The sequence below is a fragment of the Ambystoma mexicanum genome, chromosome 1p (genome assembly GCF_040938575.1).
Source record: "Ambystoma mexicanum isolate Mex_15411 chromosome 1p, UKY_AmexF1_1, whole genome shotgun sequence".
Lineage (NCBI taxonomy): Eukaryota > Metazoa > Chordata > Amphibia > Caudata > Ambystomatidae > Ambystoma > Ambystoma mexicanum.
Genome location: NC_090921.1, coordinates 1299334747 through 1299361393, shown reverse-complemented (window position 1 = coordinate 1299361393; position 26647 = coordinate 1299334747). Strand labels below are relative to the sequence as shown.

Sequence of the window (26647 nt, the reverse complement as noted above, 5' to 3'; positions counted from 1 at the left end):
AACGGCTTGTTTCTGTTCTTATCCCTCACCTAATTGCAATCTCTTGGTGAAGATTTCGATGTATGCTTTTGTGAGCTTTTAAACACCACCAGCACCTTTGTTTTTAACATCCAGATTTTATCATGGCACCATAACCCTTTAACAATCGCTGTTCAGGTCCTTGCCAGTTGTAACATTATTGATTAATTCCTTTCTAAAAGTTTAAAGTTCTTTGTTGAATAATCTTATAAATGTGACTTTTTAATGAATGCTTTTATATGTGGGAATCAGTCGTATGTAAGTTATTTGTTGAGGGTAACATGCCGTTTTTCTCTTCTCTTTTTTGTTCGGTTTTGTTTTTCTCTTTGGTGTTCGTTTTTTTGGCTATTGCCGTTTCTAAAATGGTTCTCCATTTCTTTGTCTAAAGAATGTATTTAGTTGAATCTGTTTAAAGAATGTATCTTTTGAGACACGTTTTTGTAAAAGGTTGTTTCAACCAAATACAAAATAAAAAAATAAAAATCATGGCACCTTTTAGGCTAATTTGCCGGTTTGGCTGGTTCTGGCCTCCGTTGTTCTCCTGATCATTGCTCCATCTTTGACTCACTGTTCCTCCTTCTAGTTTATATTTTATATGTATGGCCTTGCAAATATCCTTTATTTACCAGACCTTCATATTTACAGTTTATTGGACAATCATTACATTTTTCTTTTGTTTTCTTTAGTCTTTTCTATTTCTTACTATTGTATTCTGGATTGTATTTGTCATAATTTCAATTTGTGTACCATCTCACTAGTTTATGTTCAACTCTTTGGTGTAAACCAATTTAGAAAAAAATAAAAAAAAACACACGCCTTCCTAGCATTGTTTCTCTAGTTTCTTCTTCTGGCCAACAGCAGCCAAAACAACTTGGGCTGAAGTTACTTTTATATTGTCCGAACCCTTGCCACCTGGGTGGGCTTCAAGCTCAGAGTATAAAACTGTGAGCGCCCAGAGTCCATGCAAAAAATAAATAAATAAATAAAAACGAGCTTCCCTGGATTATTATAGCCTTTACAGAGACAAGAGGTCAATTTGGAACGTAGGTGGTCTTGTGATCTGAGCAGAGACCCCAACTGTATGCGGCTTTCACTCTTTCACATACTAAGATAGATGTATTTTCATAATTGCACCCCCTTCACTGTGGTTGCTTGTGCAAGTCTGCTTTGATAGTGTGGGAGGAATGTTTTTTAAAATGTGATCTTCTCTTAAGTGTGTTCCCTCTGGCTTCAGTTTATATCTCAAAGTACAACAGTTACTTTATTGCGAGTCTGAGGTTCCCTGGTCCTGGGAAATATAACCTTGAGTAGGGAATTCTCTCTTCTTAGAAAAAGAAACCTATCAAGAATCACAAAAACAAGGTTTCCTCTTGGGTTTGAAATCTTTCCTGAGGCAGTACATAAGGCGCTGTGCATCTTTGGCTTTCTATATGTGATCCCCTACAACCTTTCTCACGCTCGCAACGTTGCCAGATGGAGATGAAATGGACTGTGATGCGTGTATGTCAGTAAAGCAGTTTAAAAGAAACAGTGTGGCTTCCCTTCTCTAGAAGTGCATTTAGCAGGGGAGGAAATATGTTCCGTCTCAGTGGAAATCTTCCTACGGTCCCCGCTTCTTGAGTGGAGCAGTAGGGATCATGGAGTTGCAGGCGTAACATAGTGCAATGAGTGTCCCCGGCTATACAAAGTAAGTTGCAGTTTGGACTTGAGAGCAGTCCCAATATACCGCTACCAGGTAAACCTTCCTCTGTTGTTACGAGAAGAAAGTATGCTTTATATTAGGCTTATTCAAGAATACAGGTAACAACCCCCAGCACAGCCTCTTCAACTGAACTGATCAGAACCTGGAGGCATAACCTTCTGTAAACACTCCATCTCCCTCAGTAAGTCACAACACATCGCCTCTTAGTTTTGTTTTTACCATCGTAATCCTATTCTTGTTCCAAACGGGTCCTCTCCTCCCACTGCACCTTTTATCACTCTTTCCACTAGAGTATGGAATATAAAGAGTCACCTTCTCTTTTTCACAACTCCTTTCTTTATCCTCACCCAATCTCCACAGTGAACATCCAGTTCTTGCACAACCCACTTCGCTTTCCTTAATTCTTTCTCTCAACTCATCCACCACACAGTCCGATTCTCTTGCCCTTCCTAACCACGGGGTGGCACAATTTCTGCATTAGCCTTCCAACCCCTCATAAGTTCAAAAGCACTATCTTCCGGCTCCACATGTTGAGACATACGCAAAGGAACACTTAAGGGTAAAGGAAATCATTTCTTTTAGCTCATCCTCAAGCGATGTGAAGGCCTTTCTGTCACTTACAGTCACGGTATCACACAAAACAGGACAAGGACTCAGAACTATTTACCAGCAATTCTTGGAACAAGCAGTACTTTGATTGCGTTACCTATTCTAACCCTGGCTGGAAGGACACCCTGACCCTGCAGAGATCCTGTCCATAGTGTGCGTGTGGTAGACCGCCTATCAAAAAGGGGATAGACAGAGGGAAACTGGCCCTTACTCTACAAATGAGCGGTCGGTCAGTATTGCCCAGATCAAACATGGGCTATCCCAAACAAAAGCATACGGATGGTGTTTAAAAAGGGGTATGTTTGGAAAAAGGACACACGGCGGGGGGATTTCCAAGACTTTATTCACCCTCTGTAGTGTGTACTCTCCCTACCCATCTATGATCATGCATCAAGGGAAATTCACTTGCGATTGCAAAGGATATATCAAAAAAGTATATATAACAACTACTTCAAAGTTGGTTCAAACGCTGTGTATTAAAAAATCCTCCTTTGTATCATGTAGATACTGAGCAATGTAAAAAGGAGTTCTTCTCAACAGGTGTCTCCTTTATACTAGAGGCATCCATAAGCTGTCAGGTCGACCGGTTTCAATGGTTTATCTTGCTTGAATCATCTTCAGGACCAATTTCTCATATTATTAGAGTTGATCTTCTATCCGCATTTAGTGGCGGTGCCCCACATCCCACCTAGGGAAAAAGAGGGACCCATTTTGAAGCCGGGTTTTAAAAGACAGTATATGTATACTTATAGGGCATTTGTGCTTATTGTAAAAAAACTTATTAGTATTGTGCATAGACATTTAAGGACGGTGTGCTTGCACCTGCCAGATGGGGTATGCGTTGCACCCGTGGCGTGACATCCCCTTCCTTGTGTACATGCTGTATATCAATACATGGATGTGCTCCGCAAGCTGCCCATTCTCCCAGCAGCATCCCCAAGGGTGAAGGAGGGAGGTTAGGGGTGCACATATGGTGGTTCCATCTGTGATTTCACATGCATGCGTACATGCATATCCATAGGAGTTACCTCAGTATTTGTTCATTGTTACTACTGTGGTGTTGTTTTTCTTTGGGTGGTACAACAGATGTGGGTAGAGCCGCTCCGAGGGCCACACAGGCTCGCTGCCATCCACAGCTGGCCACAACACAGCGAAGCAAAAAGAAGACCCGTCTTCACACTGTTTGATGTGTTCATGACTTCAACTTTTTTAACTACAGAGTAAGTGCAGCGTAACAACGGCTTACTGCCACAAGACTACACTGCTGATATGGCCATGATATGTCAGGTGAGGTAATGGTTTGGCAGGTCATAGATGATCACTGCCTATTTTGTAATGTACCCTGTGGTATGGGGGTGCAAGATTCATGGAGTGCTTAAGTACATAAATTCAGTCCATATTCTTATTAAGCGATCCCCCTATATGTATCCAATATAGATTGGAAAGGGTATGATAGTTCTAATGTCTACGCTGCCTCCTCCCGCTGTTCTGCTAGGAGCAGGGTAGCAGTGTGACGCTTGATGTTTTTATGGGGGTTATTGCGACATTGTGAAAGAAGCTTGTTTTAGCGTCCGGGCAATTTTAAGGGCGGCGCACGTGCTACATAAAGCCTGTGGTGCGTTGTCTGCCTGATCACAAAACTCGCGTGGACTCTTATGTCAACGCCGGCAGAATTGGGAAACAGTACGTACGCTGTGTATGTCATCTATTGCGTTGCGTGCCTGATTCATAGGCTCGTGATCGCTCGAGCATGTGGACGTAATATGGTGGAAATGCGTGATGTGCGCACAAACCACAAGAAGCCGGAGTGTGGAAATTGGCTGGAGGACACCTTGGCAACAGAGACAATTCAGTAATTGTAATAGCAAGAGAGTAGTTTACTTGCTCACATGTCCCTGCGATTTGAAATGTGTTGGCATGACATGTAGACCCATAAAAAAAACGTCTTATCGAACACAAGTCTTGTATTCGAACAAAAAAGATATCAGCACCTATGGTCACCCATTTCGTCAACAAAAAACATACAGCGGAACAATTCAGGTGGACCATTTTAGAGAAAATAAAACGACCAACCAGAGGCAGAAACTTCAATAACATTCTCCTAAAAAGAGAGCACAATTGGAACAATGGCAGAGGACTTTGTGAAGACTGTATGCCAGTAGAGCACCAGCAAAACCCCTGTTATGGTCAATCTAACAGCAGATTAGTCAATTTCAAGCCTCCTGTAGTCTTGAAATGGACTAATCTGATTTAGATCAGTGCATTTTGCCTAGTGAGGTCAGTCCCAGAGCGCTTGGCCTGGGGGAAATTGGGAGAGGCGCAGCAAAGGCAAGTGGCCCAAAATAACAATACAATATAGTGAAACCCTTCTTAAGACTATCACGTCTCGCTTGAGTGCTCCGACTCCGCCAACTGCCTCTCTGTCCTACATCAAAAGGCGACTCTGGCAATTACCCCCTGATGTGTGGTCTTCCCCTTCCACCAAGGAGCATGGAGGGGAGGGGCGGGGGGAATATCCTGTTTCCTGGCAAGTTGACAAACATTTCCAGGCATGAGCAAAGGAAGGATTGGAGGCTGGGACCATCCCCTTATGGAGGAGACCACCGTCCCAGACAGGCTAATCCAAAAACTGAGAAGAGAAAGTCACTAGGAACCAGGCAGGCAATAACACAGCAGCGAAAGGTTTAGGCCAGTATCACTAGCCTTCCATAGAGCACCATATTAAAATAGATCTGGCTTTATGTTTATATGTACTCAAACTGCCACCTGGTCTAGCAGTGTTAGTTATATTGAAAACGGCAGGTGTACTTTGAAACAGATTTTTGTTTTTATTCAAAAAAGCCAATGTATAAATAGAATAACTTTGGTCCTATATACATGTCAGCTAGTAATCCCTTGTAGAGTGGCTGTCACAAGCAGTCATGAATGTAATTATAGTCTTTGAATATTTTTATAGCAGATCTGGCAAGCAAAATTGGCTTTAAATTTTTTTAGTGAAGAAATAGATGATGGCAATTTTTTAAAAGCCAGCTCAATTATAAATGAAAATGAGCTTAACTTTGGCAGACAAATTTCACACCACACTTCCCTTTACCATAGAATAATGGATTCACAAGGGGAGACGTGTGTGATGTGAAAAAGTTACCTTAGTGCCGATTTCAATTTTAAAATAAGAGTAACATGAGGAACTGTTAACCAGTTTGTGTGTACCCATTTCCAGCTATGCCCGCTTTCAGGATAGGTACTGTGTAGTATTCTGTTGGAATGCCAATTACTGATGTTTAGTTACACACCCAAGGGCCTGCAGACCCATCTGGGTAAAAACACACCAACAGTGTGTTAACTTGAGAGTGCGGTCTGAAAGTTAGTTTCTTTAGTCGGTCTGAGTATCTCAGCAGAATCCATTTGAAAGAGCTCCTAAAATTAGCCCTAGCCCCCTAGCAGATGTAAATTGATCCCATTTTTATTCACTTTATTTTTATTTTGGATGAACATACAAAGAACAGAACCATAACACAAATTCAATACCATTACAGTGCTTCTAGATTGTAAAATGCAGAACATTAACCATCATACAGTATTCTTTATAATTCATGAAACAGAGAAACTAAGCGCAATCACAAAGTACTATTTTACAATCAATGAATAGCTCTTGGACGTACAACAAGCAAGACAAGACAACATTAAAAGCATAACAGACGGATATATATATCTATTAATCCAACCCCCGGACCAATCCAAATAAACAATCGTATATGTGATACAGGAAGTCTAGCTATACAATTCATTAAAGGACCCCCCCCAAAGTCGAGAATAACAACCCCCCTCTTCCTTGTTTTAAAAACGTTTTCTCATCCAATAACCATTCTTCCACTTTTGGTTTCTTTCTAGACTTCCAAACCCGTAGTATTTGCTTTGCCGCTATTACCAAAACTCTATTAATCCAGTCTGTGTTAACCCTGGCCTTATCGCCACTTCCTCTGTTTGACAACAAAAAGCATGTGCAAGTTGCTCCTCCACCACAATGGCCAATCTATCTAACACATCAGACCAAAAGTCAGATACTCTTGAGCATACCCACAACATATGCATTAAAGTACCTCTGCCACATCCACAACCCCAACAGGAATCAGTTTCCAAAAGTCCCAGCCTTGCCATCCTAGACAGTGTCCAATACAATCTGTAAAGGATCCTCTGCCTAATGTATCGTAGCCCCAGATCCATCTTTGCTTCTACCCCTATGTGAAGCAGATATTCCCATTCCTTTTCAGGGATATCAATATCAAGGTCCTCCATCCAAGCCTGGCGAAGCTTATCCCATGCCTCCACTTCCGGCCTTTTCATCGGCATTAACTTTATATACGTGGATACAGCACATGGGCAAGAGCGAATAATCTCACACACTGAGGGTCTCTCTTTCATTACGTCATTCAGCATACTAGTCCTTTCAGTCCAAAGGGCTTTCAAAGTCCTATAACGTTCCCGTTCCCTACCCCCAATCCCGAAAGACACAATCAGTTGGTCGAAGGGAATCATATTATCACTTTGCCACACATCGCAAATCTTAAGTATACCCTTACTGATCCAACTTTTCCAGCATAAAGTTTTATTCGCCATTTGCAGCCCCATATTATGCCACAGAGATGCATCATAATGCATCCAGATGTCTCCACTATTTATCATAAAGCTTTGTAATGGCTCCCTAGTAGTGCACATAGTCGGTAGCTTCACTCCCGAATGTGGCAGCTTCGACAGAGTATATATCACTTCGAGCATAAGGCGAAAACTGAGAATTCTCAATGATATGCCAATTGGGAACATAATCGTTTACTTCGGAGAAATAAGAAGTTGATTTTTTCAGGACAAATCCAATACAGTACTTCATCAGATTTGGGTACCCAAATCCTCCTTCTCTCACAGGACGCGTCAATATATATTTAGGCACCTTTGGCCTATTATCGTCTCCCCAGAGGAATGACTGAAAAACCTTATCAATAGAACAAAGGACTTTTTTAGTGAACTTTAGCGGATGGACTGTATGATATAGAGAATCTTTGGCAAAAGAACCATTTTCACTGCATTAACCTTCGCCCATAATCCCAACTTCAGTGTACCCCATTTTAGTATATCCCTTTTTATATTCTCCAATATTCTCGACACATTGTATCCAGCCATCCTTTTCAAATCTCGGACTAAATAAAAACCTAGATATTTCATTGCACCCACTTCCCAACGACAAATCCATGAACCTAAAACATTTCGTGGTTGTCTAACATCTAGAGGGAAGGCCACTGTTTTTCCCCATTTTATCCTATGGCTAGATAACAGACCCACCTCATCAAACATACTTTTAAGCTTCTCACACCCCTCCGCTGGATTAGACAAGACAATAGTCATGTCATCAGCGTAACATAAAATGTTTACCTCATCGTTCCCAAATTGGTTCTTGTTTTAGGTATGCAATGAGCGGTTCCAATGCCAAATTAAATAGATATGGTGACAATGGGCATCCCCGTCTTGTCCCCCTATACAGTAAAAAAGAAGACATAGCACCATTCACCCAAACCTATGCATTAACGGAGTTCAATGCCTGAATAGTTTTTATGATCATGTCCCCAAATCCCATTTTCTTAATGGTATGATACAGAAAGGACCAACTGACTATCAAAGGCCTTCTCAGCATCCATAAAAATGCATAGGGTATCCTGGGTTTTCGCCTTTGGTAGTCCCATAATGTCAGTGTCCTAATATGATCATACCCATATCTACCTCTCATAAATCCAACTTGGGAGCTGCTTATTAGTTTACCAACACACATGTAAATTGAGCCCAAAAATACAAACCTTTTTTTATTGTTATACGGTTAAAATAACCTTTAACAAATTCAAACATACACAAAAGATTTTTTTTTAATAAAAACCACAAACATGTACATCTCACCTGAACAGCAAGAGAGTCATTATAAAAGTTGGACCACCTCCCCTAACCTTCCCCCACCACTTAATCAAAGATGGAATATTTTGTGTGACAAAAAGGGAGGCCCTTGCAAATAGAGTAGCTTCAACAGGTTTGTCAACAACCCAGACACAAGCAGAATGTTGTGAATGTTTATACAAGAGTTCCAGAGGAAATGGACAGAATGAACAGGATGTAGTATAGAATCGAAGGCATGATTCATCTTGAATGCTGCAAGATTATGGATGAGAATTTCACTGGTGGTTTACTGCCCTGTAGGATCCCCCTTCAGTCATTTCATGCCAACAAACTACACGAAAGCCCTGAAACGAGACTCTTTTTCACAATTTTGTGAAACTGCTTGGCAATCATAATTTGTGCATGGTCATGCAACACCAGTATTAGGAAGGCTTTACAGAATCCCTGTGGTTAGGGTCTTTGGGTAGGTCTTCCTCAACCAAGTATTAAATTCCTTCAAGTTCCACGAAGCTCTACAATTAGCAGTGCAGCACAGAGCACAAGTTTAATTCTTAGGAGATCAGTTACGTGGGCTGGGATGAGGAAGTTAAGAGGAACAGTGCACACTAATCACAAATATGAGAATGTCCATACACTATTTTTATTTTTTAAAAAATACTCTTTATATAGGAAAAAGACAAGCGATAAAAACAACACACTTACAAATATGTAAACTTCATAACATAGATCCTAGTAAGCGTGCCTTACTGAAGATACCATTGCTATCAAACTTTATGAGGTATTTCATGATTTGTGGATCATCAATCTCCGCTACACAGGTCTCACACCAGATTGGTGCTTTATCGAGGCTATTTGTTACATCACTTTTCAAAGGTTACATAGTTATGTGTTTTTTATCATTCTTTTCTACATTGAGCTTTCAGCTTAGAATCTCATATAATACTGGCCTTCTTGTATTCTTTCTTGGGTGGGGTTTTTTTTAAGCTTTTTATTGTGTAGCAGTTTTAAATTCTGCAAGCGCAAGGCTCTAAAATGCCCGTTTGCCCTTCCACCTCACTGCCGTACCTGTTGCTGCTGAAGTAAAGCAGAAGCGCAGTTATAAGCGTCTTTCCATAACTTTTAATACCGAGTTACAGGTAAGTAGAAATAGTGTCAAAGAGTTTGTAAAACATGGATACGAATTTAAGTTGCAGCCTACTGTCCAGATAGAATAAAAAGAAAAGACAAATCGCTCGCCCTTCAATAATCCACTTCTAGAGAAGCAGATGTACACGTCACTCATGGAGCCCACCCCTCTCACCTCCAACATATATTCGGAGAAAAGCAAGAAAGCAATGTGCACAACACCTGGTATCGTCCCAATACCGCATCGGAGATATGAAAGACGTTATGCGCTCAGACAACTGTACTGAATGTGACACTTGCTATCCAATCTGCAGCAGGACCGTGATTGGCTGCCGTTTAGCCTATCAGAGGCTCTGGCAGGCGGAAGCCAGCCCCCTCCATCGAGGCCCTGTGTGTAGTCCATTCTCTTCCATTCAGCTGAATAAGGCAGAGCACAAGCATTGTGGGCCCCTACCACACCTCCACTCCAATCCAATCGTTTCCTGCTGCTGGTGCAGTGTTTCTACACACCCAAAAACGAAGGTAAGCCCAGGCAGGATTCTACGGGTGGGGACTCTCGAGAAGAACAAATAGAAGCATTTTTTTTATTCATTAGCGGCAAGTGTTTTCTGCACTCACAATTCCTCTTGTAAAGCAAAAATCACCCTGATCGCCTAGCACACACTTGGGCTACAATAGTAGTAGGTATACTACCTACTTTGTGCCCATTCTACAGTGCTCACACATCCACACCACAAGATGGCCGACCATTTCTGGGTTCCAGGAACCCCTTTTGCTATCCAGCCTGCAGCATGTCCGTGATTGGCTGCCTGTTCGCCTTTAGCCTACAGAGGCACCGGCAAGCAGGAGTCGGGTCCTCCATTGAAGGCCCTGTCTCAGCCTATTCCGGACTCCCCATCTCCCCTTCTGCTCATATGAGAGTGATGGCTGAACAGTACTATTGCCTCCTCCACCCATCTCCTTAACGGTAACTGTGCCAGTATGTTACGCTCACCTGGCTCCCACAGGGGCGTCGATCTGAACTGGACAGCTGCGGTCTCCACCAATGTGACGCGTAGTGCCAAGATGACGGACTGGACTGGCCCACCTAGCTTTGTTTGCTTGGCCTGTAGAAATATTCTTCTGCAAATGGAGAAAGGGAATTAAACACCCATGGAGTTGAGCGTTAACCCCCCCCCCACTCCCGCTGATCTCCCCACTGATCACCTTTGATGTCCCCTCTTATAGTCTCACCTGATGGTTTGAAAAAATGAGCTCTCCATCCTGCATTGAGCGCAGGGGCACGTAGATAACCAGTTGCTTCACTGGCTCGAAGGAATTGGTGAGTTCCAGAACAATACTGACTCCGAGATTCCCGGCAAGACGCCGTAAGTATGTAGTTCGTAAGAGTTCAAATGTCTGACTTTCACTCTGTCCGATTTCTTGCAGGTTGCAGCTTGACCCTAGCGAAGAGTTCCTCGTGGCAACTGGTAATATTCAGGTAAGGATTTTTATTATCCAACACAGTTCGATAAAATAATGTCAATATGTAACCTGTTGCTTTCTCCCTTATTCAGGCGCTGAGAGAAAGTATGAAGTCTCGGGGAATAATGCCTCTGGCGGTAAAATCAGGTAAGTCTATGGGGGGTAACTAATATTGCCTCTGTGTATTCCCTTGGCTCACCTTGCTGTTCTTGTGTTCCCCTTAGGTACCGGAGTGCGGCGGAACATGCAGAAGGATGCAGTGGAAAGAAGATGCTGCGAAGGCCGGTGAGTTCAGCGCGGCGCTGCAGCAGGCTAGGCGACGCGCATAAAATAACTTCTTTCTTCCAGCTCGAAGGATCAGGAATTCAGGTAAGGATCAAAGGTATTGCTCTTGTTCTAACCTTTTCTCCTTCTTGCTCCCTTTTTCTAGGAGCTCCGGACTCGAGGCGGGCGTGGCAGAAGACTGGATGCAGACACGGTGAGCGTTACGCTGCTGGATGCAGAATAACGCGAAGCGTGTGCTGCTCTTCGGACTTGGTTTAAATAGCCTCCAAAGTAGTCCCATGTAAGTATTCCTCCCCAGCCCCACCCGAGTAAAGAAATAGTCCCCAAGTAAAGTAGTCCCTTCCAAGCCTCTTTTGGCTTGGAGCTCTTGCAGCATGGTCTGCATCGGGTAAGTTGCAGGATGGTCTGCATCAGGTAAGTTTTAATCTATGAGCCTGGCGCCATAGGCGCCAGGACTGCACCCAAATAGCCCCTAGCAGGGGTTGTTGGGCTTGCTTGGAATGACTTGATGCCTGCTTCTGGGGTTGCTGGACTTGGTCTGGGTTCCCGGGGTAGGCATCATGACACAGTACTATTCTTCCTTTCGCCCTTGACCACCTATTGTCTTCACTGCACTCTGTTCTACAACTGGTAAATTCAATCAAGTTGTGATAACTTTCCTTCTTGCTTCCCTGTGTTCATTGTGATCCTTTCAAAAATCATGTCTAGGTGGGTGTGCTTTAACATCTTACATTCATTGTTGTGCATTGTGAACCTAAAAAAAAAAAAAATATTAAAAACACACAATACCTGTACCCCACCTATTGCTCTGCATTTGTGCCCTCCTTAACTACTATGCTGCCTTGGAGTAAGGCCCAGGACTGTGCAGTGCAGGCCTCCCCCTTCTTTTCCTTCTCTCATCTATTCTCTGCTTCCGAGATGGCACTCACCATTTCTCCAATATTGTCTAACTGCTACACTATCACCTATTCTCCCGAAGTCTGGACAAAAAAAAAGAAAAAGACATCCGTGTTGCAAATCCTGGCCTTCTCACGCAGACACCCATGTCACTGTATCTTCCAGAGAAATCTTCACCGATATCTTCTTCTCTGTCCCTTCTCCAGACCTATGGACTTCTCATCTCATCTCTACTCTCCTACTCTCTCTCCTTTTACATCCTCTCCCATTAATGGTGGCACCAAGTGGGAAGTCCTCTTGGCAGGCTTCTCCTCATCACACTGCATCAGTATTGTCTACCACACTGGCACCATCCTGGTTCAGGGTCCTCAAGCCAATCTCCTTCTCTTTGATCGGGTCCTGCTGTCCCTCATTAACTTTCTTCCTTCTCATGCCTCTCCCCCTACCACTCCCTCTCCCCCCCCTTCTGACTGGAATACCACATCGCTGTACTCCACCTCAGAAAATCTTCAAAAGGCAGAGACCGTCTCCACCTGGCGACACTTAACGACCGCTCTGCCAACACTCTGCTGACATCTGCCTCCTTCTTGAAGACACTGACCTTGACATTCTCACTCTTACCGAGACATGGTACAATGCCAGCTCCGTCACTGCTTTTGACCCCCTCCCCTCACCCCACTCTACTGCTTCAAGATAATTTCCAAGCCGCAACCTCACCGCGCTGGCGGTGGGGTTGCCTTAATCTTCCCAGGGTGGGTTGGTTTCCTTCTTACCCACCCAGCTCTACTCTTCCTTTGAGAGCCTGGTATGCAAGTCGGTCACGTTTCCCTCCTCCACCCTGACCATAGCTACCATTTACCGGCCTCCAGACGCTACCTCCCTGTTCCTCTCTGAATGGCCCGATTTCTGTTCCTCCTTACTTTCAACCTCCTCCGACCTGCTCCTCTTGGGTGACTAACATCCAATTGGACTACCCTGGCACAGCATCATATCTCTCTCTTTCTCTCTTTCTCTCTTTCTCTCTCTCTGTATATATCTACCTCTATCTCTCTCTTCTTCCCGCCCCCTCTGGTCACCCTTCTCTATTGGTCAGACCACTCTTCTCTCCTCCCACCTGGGTCCCTATGGCCCTCCTCCGACGAGGGTCAGCTGCTGCCTTCACTTCCACCTTTATTCCCCCCCCCTCCCCCAACCCAGATTCTTCCACCAACACTGCTCTCAGCAACTTCCACATGCCAGTCAGTCACCAACACCTTGACATTTTTGCCCCAGTCATGAGGATAGGCCTGAAACACGCCTCTAAGCGCAACACCTGGTACAACTCTGAACTTGCAGCCCTGAAACGAAAGTGCAGAGCGGCGGAATGGAAGTGGCAAACTTCAGGCTCACCCTCTGACAAACTGACCTGCTGCCTTCTCCAAAGGCAATACAGACTGTCCGTTCCAAGAAAAGGGCACACATTCAGCCACAGGTATCCGGCGCATCCAACAACACGGCTGAACTTTTCAAAATCTGCAGTGAACTAGCCAACCCTTTCACAGTCTCCTCCTCCCCCATTCTTTCTCAGGCCCTCTGCAACGCACTGGGCCACTCACTTCACCACCAAAACTCAGGATATCCTGAACACCCTCCCAACCCATCCCTCAACCACCTTGCCTCTCTTGGCTCCTCCTCCTCCTCCTCCTCCTCCTCCTCCTCCTCCTCCTCCTCACACTTCAAGTCACCAGAGTTGACCACTCCATGAAGGTCTCTTCTAAACAGGTTTCCCCAGGCTCGTCCAGAACCATCCAGGACAATATTGGCGGTCTTGCCCCAGTACTCGCTGATCTCTGCAACCACTCCTTTGCTACTGGTTCTTCCCCCCTCCTCTCTCAAGCACTCCCCTGTGCGACCCCTCATTAAAAAACGATCAGCAGACTCTACTTCTCCAATCAACTACCGCCCTATTTCAATCACCTCCTTCCTGGGGAAAGTGCTGGAGAAGTTGGCCTTGCCCCAACACATACTGAACTTGTTTGTGGTCTCCACAACCAACAATCTGGATTCCGAACATCCAGATGCACGGAAACTGCTCTTCTGAACACCTGTGAAGAACTGCTTTCATCCCTTGATTCCAACTCCCCAGCTGCCAGTATCCTTCTTGATCTCTCCTCTGCCTTTGACACTGCCAACCACTCCATCCTCTTACAAAGGCTTCACGACACCCTTGGTATCTCAGAGCTGGTACTGGACTGGTTGACCACCTTTCTAACTGACCGCACCTCCCAGATCATCCTGGGCACCTTCTCTCCTACTTCCTTCTCCACCTGTGGTGTTCCCCCAGGGCTCTATCCTCTCTCCTTGGCTCTCTGATATTTAGCTTACTCGGATGGCATTCATCTCCTCCTTCTCCCCAAATTCCAGCGTTATGCAGACGACACACAACTCTTTTTCAAACTTCCCGCTGACCCTCTTGCACCTTCCACCATCCCTGACTGCCATCTGCCATCCAAGCCTGGTGCCCTAATGGTCTCTGCCTCCATGCCAGCAAAATGGAGATCCTTCTGTTTGGGATCCCTGCTCCAGACTTCTTCCCTTCACTCTGGCCTTCCCCCATGTGCTCTCCCCAGACTCCTTCTGAAGCCAGAAATCTTGGAGTCATCTTCGACTCCTCTCTCTCCTTCCTCCTTCACGCTTAAGACGTTGCCAAGAAGTCCCACTTTTAGCTCTTCCTTCTCAAAGGAATGCTACCTTTTCTCACCTTCCCCCAGAAGCCCAATGTCACCCGAGCCCTGGTTCTCTCTAAGCTGGACTATTGCAATAGCCTCCTCCTGAATCTACTTCTTCCACTCTGCGACCCCTCCTGCTAATCCAGAAAAGGGTAGCAAGACTTATCCTTGGCCTGAAGCCCAGGCACCGCATCTCTCCTGCCCTAAAAAGTCTTCACTGGCTCCAAGTTGCCACACAGATTAAATTACAAATCCCCCTATCAGCCACAAGGCTGCCTCGGCCGGGAACCACAATATCTGCAACTCTCTCTTACTAAATATTCCCCCTCTAGACCTCTGCGCTCCTCTGGCCCACACTCTGTTTGTAAAGCATTTTGATAAACAGAGGGCAGGTAGTCGATCGCTTTCCTCAGCTGGTTCCCTTCTTTGGAACAGCCCCCCCCCCCTCCTCCTTAGTCTTGAGCAGGGCTTTCTTAAATTCCAGAAGCTCCTCAAGACTTTCCTCCTTTCTTCCTCCTCCTCCTCCTCCTCCTCCTCCTGCTCCTGCTCCTCCTCCGCTAATCTCACAGTTGCTTCATTGGTGTCCAGGGCCATTATGCATCCTCGGCGCCCTGACCTCCCACACCAAATTGCCCACAGCTTCCGTCCATCCTCAGCACTTGCCTCGGCACACCCTCCATCCTGGAGGCTCGCACGTACCATACCTTGCACTTCACCGGTTGCTCTCCCACGAGCACCCCAGCACCTATTCCCATTCCCCCTGTATTTCATATTTATTATGCATTTTAATGTTTGAGCCCCATGTCTCCTCCCAGTTTCCCTCTGGGTACTTTAAAACAGAATTTACTTACTGTATAAGCGCCTAACAAGCGAACAATAAATAAATGTACCCACAAACGTATGTGGTAGAAGGAAGTTCTGTAGACACCACTGGACATAGAAGAACTATAAGTAAAGTCTGACAGAAGTAAAGTGACGTCATGAAGAGAAGAGACCAGGGCACACTGAAACGATATGATTACTTAAAGAAAGAAGATGTGACTGAAGTAACAAAGTAAACAAATGTGGATATCAAAAAATCATACACAGAAAAGATAAGCAAGAAGAGATGTAGTAGGTGTATATACGCAGAAATAAAAGGTAGATAAAATGTACAGAAGCTTGCTTATATAGGACAGGTAAAGCAGCCATTTCGAGAAGATAGACGCTGGTTCCGTATAATAGAAAGCTAAACCCCAAGGCCCACAGGGACTGAAATACCAATTTGTGCAAGAACAAATAATATATGTTTGGCTCAGGATTAAGGATGCTGCAGCAAGAAGCAATTGAAAAGCACAAAAGGAGTCAAAGAGGATATGTACGTAGGAAATATTTCTCTTAGATTAAGCAAAGGAGTAAACATTTGCAAGTGCCAAGTATTGGACAATCAAAGATGCAGAAAGCATATACAAGACGGAGCAACCAAGTGTCCAGAGGCCAAGGAGTGCAATAGCACCCAGTATAATTGAATCAAATAGCACTAAATAGGAGGATAAAATGGACAAAATCATGGTATCCTCATACGTAGTGCAAGACCAGAAAACAAGGCCTATTCATAAGACTCCAGACGAAGATGTACCTTCACTCCCTTTAAAGCTCAGAGGAAGAAAATGGTCAGCAAGGTCAAATACACAGAAGAGGCCTTGGTTTAGGGCCTAACTGATGAGAGATGGTAGGCTAATTGGCCAACTGGGCAGTTGTCCGATGTTGTTCCCATCATCTGGGTTTCGTTTTGCTTACGTGCTGCTAGCAAGCCGAATGTCCAAGGTTGGAAGAGAGTGGCAACCAATCAAGATGGCCTATGTAATGGTGGACCATCCATTGTTTTAGAAGCCAAATCTGCTGCTATTGTTCTATCATCTGTATTATACGTAGTTTGAGGCGTGCCTACTTGGATAAGGGGCAGCCAATGATGTTACTAACACCTAAATAAACTATAGGTATATATGTACCCTTAACCTATCCTTCCTCCCGATAGGTTTTTACTATTTGCCACGTAGTATGACATCATAGCCGACATACATTGAGGTATAAAGCATTTGAGTCGCTGAAATGTATTTGACAGTGTGAGCTGAGATTTGTGCGGGCTGCGATTTGTTATGCTTGGCAAGGTTTTCCAACTTAACTGATATAGTAGTGCTTTGGATTAAGGCGTTTATTAAAAAAAAAATTATATTATATAAAAAATTAAAATTATTCAGACGAATGCTTTATTACAAACCTTTATAAAATCTTCCAAACAGTAACCACAATTAATATAAATCGTCAACGTCATTATAAACTTCCAGTTACATAAAATATATCTGAACTCCATTCAAATCTTTAAAATCCAACATTTCATTTACAACAAATCTAATTCATATCTTTTTAGTTAAAAACCTCATGTAAAAATATGTTATCCATCCAAAAACAAGAACATAGCCCACCATTCTTCTATCGTACAAGTTTTCTTTTCTTCAATAAAACTTCCCAAGTATCTAGGTCTCCGCCTAGTCAATTACATACATGATAGAACAATGTGTTTCAATGTCTCAACTGACCCATGAACACCACAAAATCTGCAAATGAGGTTATCCACCACTTGGTTATGGACCTCTAATGTTTGCTTTGTGGAAATATATTCAGGCATAATCTTAAACATTGATACAAGTATAACAAACTCAGAAATTTGGTTAGGTATCTCGGCAGGCAGTTATACGGCCTAATTTCATATCTCAGGTTTGCATGTAATTTATATTTATTTCTTGATTGCTCTGTCAAGATCCAGTTCTTGTTGCCATAGCTTTCTCTTGACCAGACCCAGATTTGTCTCCAGCGTCCAGAATGCCCAAACATCTCGGTTCCCACTGCTCAAGAAGTTAGGGGTCACCCCTCATGTTATTGTCAAGCAATATCTGATAAGTGGTGTTTCCAATAGGACAGTTCCTGTACACGGAGAGTTTTCCACACTGTTACTGCATAGATTGAAATCAGGGCCAGTTGATAACTGATAACTGATGTAGGGACTCTCCTTGATAGGCAAAGTACTCTTCTCCAGAATGTACCCTCAAACGAGGGCCATATTTTCCATGAGGAGAACAGAAAGGCCTCTGCGCAATAAGTTAGGATCAGAATGACTTGGGCAAATGGAAAATGTCCCGTACTTATTGTGTATTACCCAACCCTTTATTTTCGTCCTTACCTCGAGTTGTCGAGGCATATCATTAATACTAGAGTTTAAGCATGTCTCCAAGTAAGTTGTTATGTTTACTTGGGTCAATTCATACCGACCTAGAAACCATTTAAAGGGGGACTTTTCTTTACCTCTGATAGAGCACAAGATCAGGATGTTTTTTCAGCGTTCATTTGTAAACCATTTTTTAACATAATCTTGTAGTCCAGATAGCCTTTGTTGCAGACTTATAGGAGTCTGGTCAATTAAGATCGGTGTATAGAATCCACACCAAAGACTGGCCATTAGTTTTAGGAGGGAACGCTGGAAAAAATTCAATGACTCGTGCAAGTCCGATAAAAAAAAAAATTTAAAAAAGTGATTTACTTGCGCCAATGGGCAACCCTGTTTTAGTCACCTAGATGTGAAAATCTCCTTAGAGAAAAGGACCTGGGAGCTCGGTCGATGAATAAAGGGTCTTGATCGGCAAAAACAGACCAAGCCTCCAATTTAAACCCAATAATGTGCCTGTCCACACTGTTGAAGGCTTATGCAAGCCAGATAAACTTTTGTACCACATTTGATGCCATTCACTTTCAGGAGGTTTTAAAGAAACTGGTTCAGTTGGGTTCCTACACCCTTCACAAATCCTGTTTGATGTGGGTCAAACCTGCCCTGCTGGCCCAACTGTGAAGATGTTTTAAAATTATCCCGCAAACAACTTACCTAAAACATCCAGAAGGGCAATAGTTGTTCCGGATTCGCCCGATTGCCTCTCTTACATATAGCTACTATGATCGCTGGTCTCCAGGAGTCTGGAATGACTCCCAGTTGCATCACATAATTAATAATAATAATTTGGCATTTATATAGCGCTACGAACCCTCAGGTATTGAGCGCTGCTTATTATTACCCACGGTGTGTGGTGCTCCTTTATCGACCTCGGAAGAATGAAAGGCTGACTTTGGCCCCGTCGGGATTCGAACCTGCGTTAGCAAGCTCTGCACCAAAGTCAAAGCGAGCGCTCTACTCGCTGTGCCACTTGACCGGCTAATATTGTTATTGAGATCCCAAATATTGTATCCCAAATATTGATCACAAGTGTCAAACGGGATGTGCCACGTCTATTAAACTTTATTAGAGAGTTTTTAGACTTGTCATCTGCTCAAAACAGTTTGCTAAAAATAAAAAATTGTACCGAACTATCCTCCGTCACCACGCTCATCAAGAGCGCAGATTGGGAGGATATTTCCCTGCTGAGCAGCTGCCCAATATCTCTAGAGTTTTTCTTCTCCATTGCCCTCAACATAAGTTCTGCATCTAGCTGCAGGATTTGAGCAATCAACCAATTTTTATATTTCTGTTTTCTGTACAATTCCACCATAAATTCAGATTTAGAACGATGGATTTCCCATAGGTCAACTCATAATTGTTTTTTTGTTGGGACAATCACTTAATCACGGGTATGTTTGGACCTAAAAGTCGGCTTATCCCCTTTTTTTGTTTGAAACCATAAAGTCAAGCAATAACGGTACGTAATTCACTCCCCATTGATGTCCTCTCAACCCTTTGTTATATTTAAATAGGAAACCAGGCCAGTAGCTTAGGTAGTGATTTATTGTTTTGCTTTTAAGACTTTTGACAAGTCCTCACATTCAATGCCAGCCTCTGAATCTTTCTGCCAATTATTAGCGTCTTTTAGCAAAACCTCAACTAGATCTGCAGCACAACCTAAACGAGAGGCTGCTTCAAGAGGTACAGAATCAGCTCTCATAGATCTAAATATACAAATGGACGAGTTAAAGGACAAAAAGGTAACATAGCTCTCCTTCTCCTACTAGACCCATCTGCAGCCTTTGACCTGGTCAACCACAATATCCTTTGCAAACACCCGACATCAGCGGCACACTTTCCGCTAAGGCTTCATTTTGGATTAAATCTTTCCTCTCCAAAACAACAATGAGGGTATTCGCCCCTACGGCAACGGCTGCCCCTGCCCCAGTTCTGTGTGGAGTACCACAGAGATCGTGCGTCCCCCCCACTTTGTATAACATTTTTACAAAGCATCTATTTGACCACCTTGACAATTTGAGTGTCACCTATACTAACTATGCAGATGACACCCAAATCCTCATTCCCATCACAGGTACCTACGTTACCGACACTAAACTATTCAATGAAATATATCAAACCATACAGGCATGGATTGCCATCCTGGCCGCAGCCTGAATGACGACAAAACTGAGATACTATTGATCGTATCCCAAAATCGATTAAACAAATTACCTGAACAATTCAAATCTTTTGTTATTGATAACATTACCATTAAAGTCTCAAAAGAAGACAAAAACGTTAGGAATCTACCTTGACTCGACCCTCTCACTAACCAAACAAATCAATGCTACAGCTTCCACGGTGACCTATACAGCTAAACTCATTACCGCCTGTGGGCCATTCCTCTCTCCCGACAGCTGTATTACCTTGACCAGAACCCTCATATTATCGAGATTTGACTACTGTAAAGCCCTATATATTGCCCTATATATTGGGACAAATAGCTGCAATTTAAATAAACTACAGGTGCTACAGAACAACGCACTAAGAGCAGCACTTAACATCCCTAGAGACAACCACACCACCTCTGCCAGACAAAAGGCCCACTGGCTACCAGTGAAGTATAGAATCGCCTTTAAAACGCTATCGCTAACCCACAAGTGCCTTTCGAATAATGCTCCTAAATACCTAAATAGTAAGTTTACAAAGAATCAATCTATGAAACCTACCAAAGCCTCTCAGGTCAACCTACTAACGATACCTACATACAAACTAGAAAAAGCAGGGGGTAAGAGTTTCCCAGTCCTAGCCGCCAAACTCTGGAATGCCCTGCCTTCTGACCTAAGAGTTGAGCCAGCCTTCTGGGCCTTCCGCAAAAAACTGAAAACATGGCTGTTTGCACAGGAACAACAACGATTCCATTTCTCCCCTTGATCACAGACCGGTTAGTGTTCATCTTGCTGCGTTTGTAGATCGAGTACAGCATGTGTATGTTCCATATTGTTTTGCACAATGGCATATTCAGGGATCCTAGTATATCTCCTTTATTGTAACTGTGTTATGTTGATGTATTATAATTTGCCTCCCCTTGTCAAATTATGTATCTTGCTACATGTAACAAACTTCCTGGACCACAATTGTAACCTGCAAACCAGCGCCCAGATACCTTCGGGTTAGGTGCGCTATATAAATAAACAAAGAAATAAACAGTTAATTGGAAGCACTCTTTCAGGCACTTCACTTGGCGCCTCGTTCGTTGTAGACATGGAGTCACAAGTCATATCCAGTGTGTGTCAAAATGCCAAAGCTGCTGTCTAAAGCACCAATTACCAGTGTCCAATTTGCAGTACACCACAATCAACCAGACATTCAGAATCAAATTCAAAGGTCACAATGGCCTGAGGAGCATCAGTTGTGAGCTGAACAACAGAAATCAAAATAAAGAAGTTCTTCTTCGAAATTACCTTGAGCTACCTTCGTCGGCCGTAGCAGAATGGAGTGACTTGTGAGATTAAAATTCTATTCACGCCCTCTCTTGAAGGTGTCACCAAGAGCAGAGAGCCCATCGAGTACAGGGAATCCAGGAAACACACTGCGACGCTCTGCGTCCGGAGATATTTTGTAGAATAGGAGCCGCCTTAAACAATGGAGAAGGAAAACAGACACACCGCCACCAGATAGTACTCCTCTCTCCCCACAAGAAACGCTATCAACACTCTGCATATATTCTTTGGTTACCTTTATCATATTCTTTGAGTCTGTCCGGTTATTTGGGCCTGAAATCAGTTATTGTGGTAATCCAGTCTAGCACTTGATACGCTCCAGGTGCTATTATACACACTTCACAAAGAATACCAGTACTTACTCTCCAAGAATCAATCATCGCTAGCCAATGGCTAGTGGGGAGAATTAAACTTAAGATGCATCAAAATTTGCAAAGTACCGTTCCTAGAAGAGAAAATGCAGTCAGTCAAGTAAAACATTTTTTCTATAGAGGCCAGTGGTGCAGATTCGAATAGGCTTTAGTGAAAAAAGTAAACTTTTGCAAGGATATTGACAAGGAGCAGTTTCTCAGGTTCTGGTGGAGTTTAAGCCACACAAGATCCTTGGTGATGAAAAGGGGACTGAGAGAAATGTCCAAAAGAAAGGACTCTCCAGCAGCACCAATGTCAGACAAGCAAACCCTGTGGTGCAAACGGCAGTTTTGCAGCAGATGGTTATGGGGTGTCCCAAAGGTCGTCTGTGCATGTTGATTGGTCACCACCACAGGCCACAGGGGCAACACACTGGTGCAGGGCAGACCCAAAGACATTTGGGAGGATTATTATTGGAGATTGTGTGTCTTCAGGATGAGAGTTCGAGCCACAGGGAAGCGGTAGTGAGCCTTAATTGGCATTGCAGGTTGTCTAGCTCGTCCTTGGGCTCAGTACTCCGCTTCCAAGCATAGTTGCTGTTTAATAAGAGCATTGGGCAAGACAATTAAGATTCACCAAGAGCTACAAAGAGGGGCCTGCCGCAGAAGGAGGCCTGGAAGGACAAGACGGTTTAGCTGCAGGAAAAACATTAGCACATGCCCCTGGAGCATCCCAATCAAGGAAATGGAACCAGAGCGTTTTCCTGATGTCCCGAGATGAAGAGACTCCGGTCGAGATGACATTGTCTTTGGGGTCCTGTGCATCTGGCGATAGAGACATGGTTGCCATTACATCACGTGAGGAGACTGGCAGAACAACAGTGAGATGCAGAGCTTCACCGTAAGAGCCGGTGGAGCATGAAAAGTTGCTGGAGTAGAGCTTTGGCCTTCCCTCGACCAGCAGGATTTCCCCAGAGATCAGCATTTCGGCAGTAGGTAAGTGGGTCTGCTTTCATCCCCTCAGGAGCCAGCGAGTGAACCCAGCATCCAATCACACACCAAACATCATTCAAACAGAGGGGTGGTCAGCCATGGTCTGACCATCCGTGCCAGCATACCCATGCACTCATGAATGACCATAAAGGAAAGGAATCCGCATTATCCCAGACAGGCATCTGCATATGCCAGTCACAACTGTTTTTGGGCTTTGAAAAGCCCCCCGTCCAGGGATATAGGCATCCTTTGGCCACCTATGACGAATTCCTCCCATACACACAAAAACGATAAGGGATGGTATTGTGACCTACAACCCCTAAAATCTGTGAGGCAGGAAAATCCAACCACCATTCTTGGAATAGAGCCGAGACTCAAAATCAAATCCAGCAATGTAAAATGGTTGTCACAAAGTGGAAGCCATATTACACAAGCTAGCCCCGCCTATAAAGCCACCACCAGACTTGCCACATGTAGAGGAGTTAACCTCTCTGCGACACTATGGGTTACCACTGCATTATAAACCATAAGAACACTTATGGCAGAGGACCAAAAACAAAACTGGACCTCAGTCAGGTCTGTATATTAAGCTGGCTGGGAAATAAAATGATGTCCAAGAACCCATGGATGCCCCTCAAAATTAGGCAAAGCAAGTCCAAAAATGTAACTCTGCCCAATACCCACTTGTTAAGGTTTTAATTCACAAAATGTATAATTTCCTCTTTTGAAAATGATCTGGTCTTGTGGTGTCATATTTCCTGTGGTTCTGTTTCAGATAGAATGTTTTGAAATCAGATGTACCAACACATTTTTGTGTAACAATGCAGCTCTTTTATAGACTGCTAGGGCATTCAATCTGAGCTCATGTTGCTTAAGTAGCTTGATTGATTTCCACTGTTTGTTAGTCTCGCCTCAGACTCCTAAGCCGTCAATTTGGCACAAGCCCAAAATCCACAAGCTAAATTCTCCCATGTACCTCGAGGCAATTAAAGCCACACAGTTCACCATCAAAGAAAATACTCATTTAATCGTACTCGCTGACTCATTCCAAAAGAAAAAGCATTTTTTCCTCCTTTGCTAGAGAAAAGATGTTTGTAATGTTTCTATTCCTCTGCACAAGAAACGGAAGAAACCATCTTGAAATCTTGGAAAACCATTTCAGCAATGTAAAATTTGAACGCATACATTTACAAGCGGTAGACTAGCTCAGATCTCAGGTGACTAATGTGGCGACACAGAATGACAAGACTGACCAAGTGATGCCATAGTGGCTGCTATAAACTTTTATTAAGACAAACCAATCTATCCTGAACTCTATTGGGGTTTCCCCATCTAAACTAAGAAATCTCAGTTGCTTAGCAGGAAGTCTGTGAAAGTCCAAATTAAAAAGGCACCACCCCCGTCCAAAAGCTCATACGCTATCCCGGTCCCTACAATAAATGAGAAGTAAAGTTCTGGTTCTTTTTATGACCCAGGAGAATGGCTCCCTTCAAAAGTCTCAGTTCCAAGGTTTTCGATATAACAATTCTATAAGGGTTTCACTGGGCTAGCGGGATGGCTCCCTTCTCCTAGATGATTTCCCAACATTCCTTACGTTTTGTAACCATACCTCCAGTTCTTGAGGTGTCCACACACTCATTATCTTATTTGCCTTGCACCCACAGGGACGAAGAACATGCTTCCAGAGTCCTTCTTGACTCTTCATGCTTTTCAACAATATCCTCCAAGTTGCCCTACTGAGATGATGGGGGAATTGACTCTTGCTTGATCTGCACCCGTTAAAAGGAGGTTTGCCAGGCATTTCAGTTCTGGATTGCCCTTGTGGGCGGGACAAAGACTGATGGATATTCCTCCTTTGTGAAATGTACAGTGAGCAAAAAGCGATGGCTGCATACTCTCAAAGTGGGTAAAAATCACTGAACAAGTTATCATGCCAAGTTCTTTCTATAGAGTGGCGCCTGCTACCTTTTTTGTATTCTTGCCTGATCCGTACTGACTAAAGACAGAAAGAAGGATGAAAGGACAAGTTTTTGTATCCTTGCTACAAGAACGTACTCTCCCAAAGGTTATTTCTTCTGGGTCTCGTGTACCCCCGTGATTTTGCAATAACTTCTTTTTAAGGGTGTGCCCTCTCCCCCTTTAATCTTGGGGAAATTCCATAGGCTGCTGTACTTGGCGTATACAGGGCCCTTCATCCCCTCTTTGTCAGCTTATCCCGTTTTAAGGGGAGTAGGGGGGGAAATCAGGGTCTCTCTCGTACTTCTCAGATTTTTTGCCGACCCACGTTACTTTTCACACATGCTCACAGAATGTCCATCTATCATATTCAATAGCGTTTGATCACGTTTGCAGCCAACTGCTACTGGCAGTCTCAGCATAGTTGTAGGATCACTTGATTCGCCCCCAACGGGTCACACCACCGCCACAGCCTCTCGTACCCTCGCCTGCGTGGCCTCAGTGTAGATTAGGGGAGGCAGTCTCTGCACTGTTGTCGGACCGGATGGTACACACACTACAGGTCACGCCACCACCGGGCCGGTTTCAATCTTTCACTGCGTGGTACCTCGATCAGTATCTTGAACGGATTTCTTATCTGTGGCAGCCTCTCAGTCTTTCAAACTGATTTACGGTAGCTTCACGCTATCCGTCATATCTCCACAGGCATGTTTGACATTCGATTGAGCCTTCCCTCTGCCTCTCCACTGCCCTTGGTTTTCTACGAGATCTTTGCTTCCATTACCTCTACTACTTCTCCACCTCCCTGTGTCAATGTCCTGTTGGACGTCAAGACTTTCTCTTCCAGTCTCGATTGGCACCTCTTCCTTCTTCCTATGCCAAGCTCGAGACCCTTCTTGCTTTTCTGGATATCGCTCTCCTTGTCCCCATTGACTGTTTGATATAAATAGCGGGGACTGCCCTGGCGTAACATCAGTCCGATTGACCACAGCTGGTCGAACACTCTTCCTGCTTGACAACAGTGTTCTTAGTTCTTCTTCGTCCCTAGACTTAGCATACAAAGAGTGTCCAACACTTTACAATAGCATACGTTTTCAGAGTTTAGGAGGTTTGGAAGTCTTCATTACCCTGTGCATGAATGTGTGATATATTATGCCAATTATTACAAATGCAATGACACTGTTGTTCTTGGTGTCACATGATTTCTGACGACTGCAAACACTACAGTGTGTTTTCATTGTGGTGAATAGTACACAGCCACAAATAGACTAACGTATGAAGTTGCTATCCTTCTGAGGTCACATAGGAGTTTAAAGTCTCTCAGGTAAACATGCTCCAGTCTAAAACAAGGAACCAAATACATAGCATTCCCGTGGAACTGTCAAAACAGGTTTTGGTGTTTTTAAAAAGGTTAACACTGAACCCAGATACCTTAAACACATGAAGATCTTGCAAAGTTCTCCCAGTTTCCATGTTTTATTTTTATTTCTGGCGAGTGAAGACACACACGAGAAGGGGAAGTATGCCGTACAATCTATCTGAGAACAGCGGAGGATGAGGACATGGTGCGCTATCTAAAGGAAAACACAGAGAATGGGCCCAAAATAACATTGCATTGGTTTTATCTTGTGATACTTCCATTCTTATCACAGCCAAAACACTCAAAAACCGAGGACATCAGATTAGAATTACAAACCTTTGCATCAAGATCCCCTAGATCACCTCATCCCTCCCTATACAGTGCTAAGTAGCTAGGGATGCACATGAGAAGAACAGTAATACAAGTCTGGTTCAGACAAGTATGATCATTGCACTTTATCAGAAGAACTCGGTTGTGTGAGCATGCAGTAATTGTGAGA

At 43.8% G+C, this 26647-nt stretch overlaps 1 protein-coding gene across 2 annotated transcripts in view; it reads right to left on the bottom strand.

Annotated features, from left to right (window-relative positions):
- The window catches only part of LOC138453200 (kinesin-like protein KIF18B), a 430482-nt gene that overhangs the window by 335098 nt on the left and 68737 nt on the right, over positions 1-26647 (bottom strand). The window lies entirely within an intron of this gene.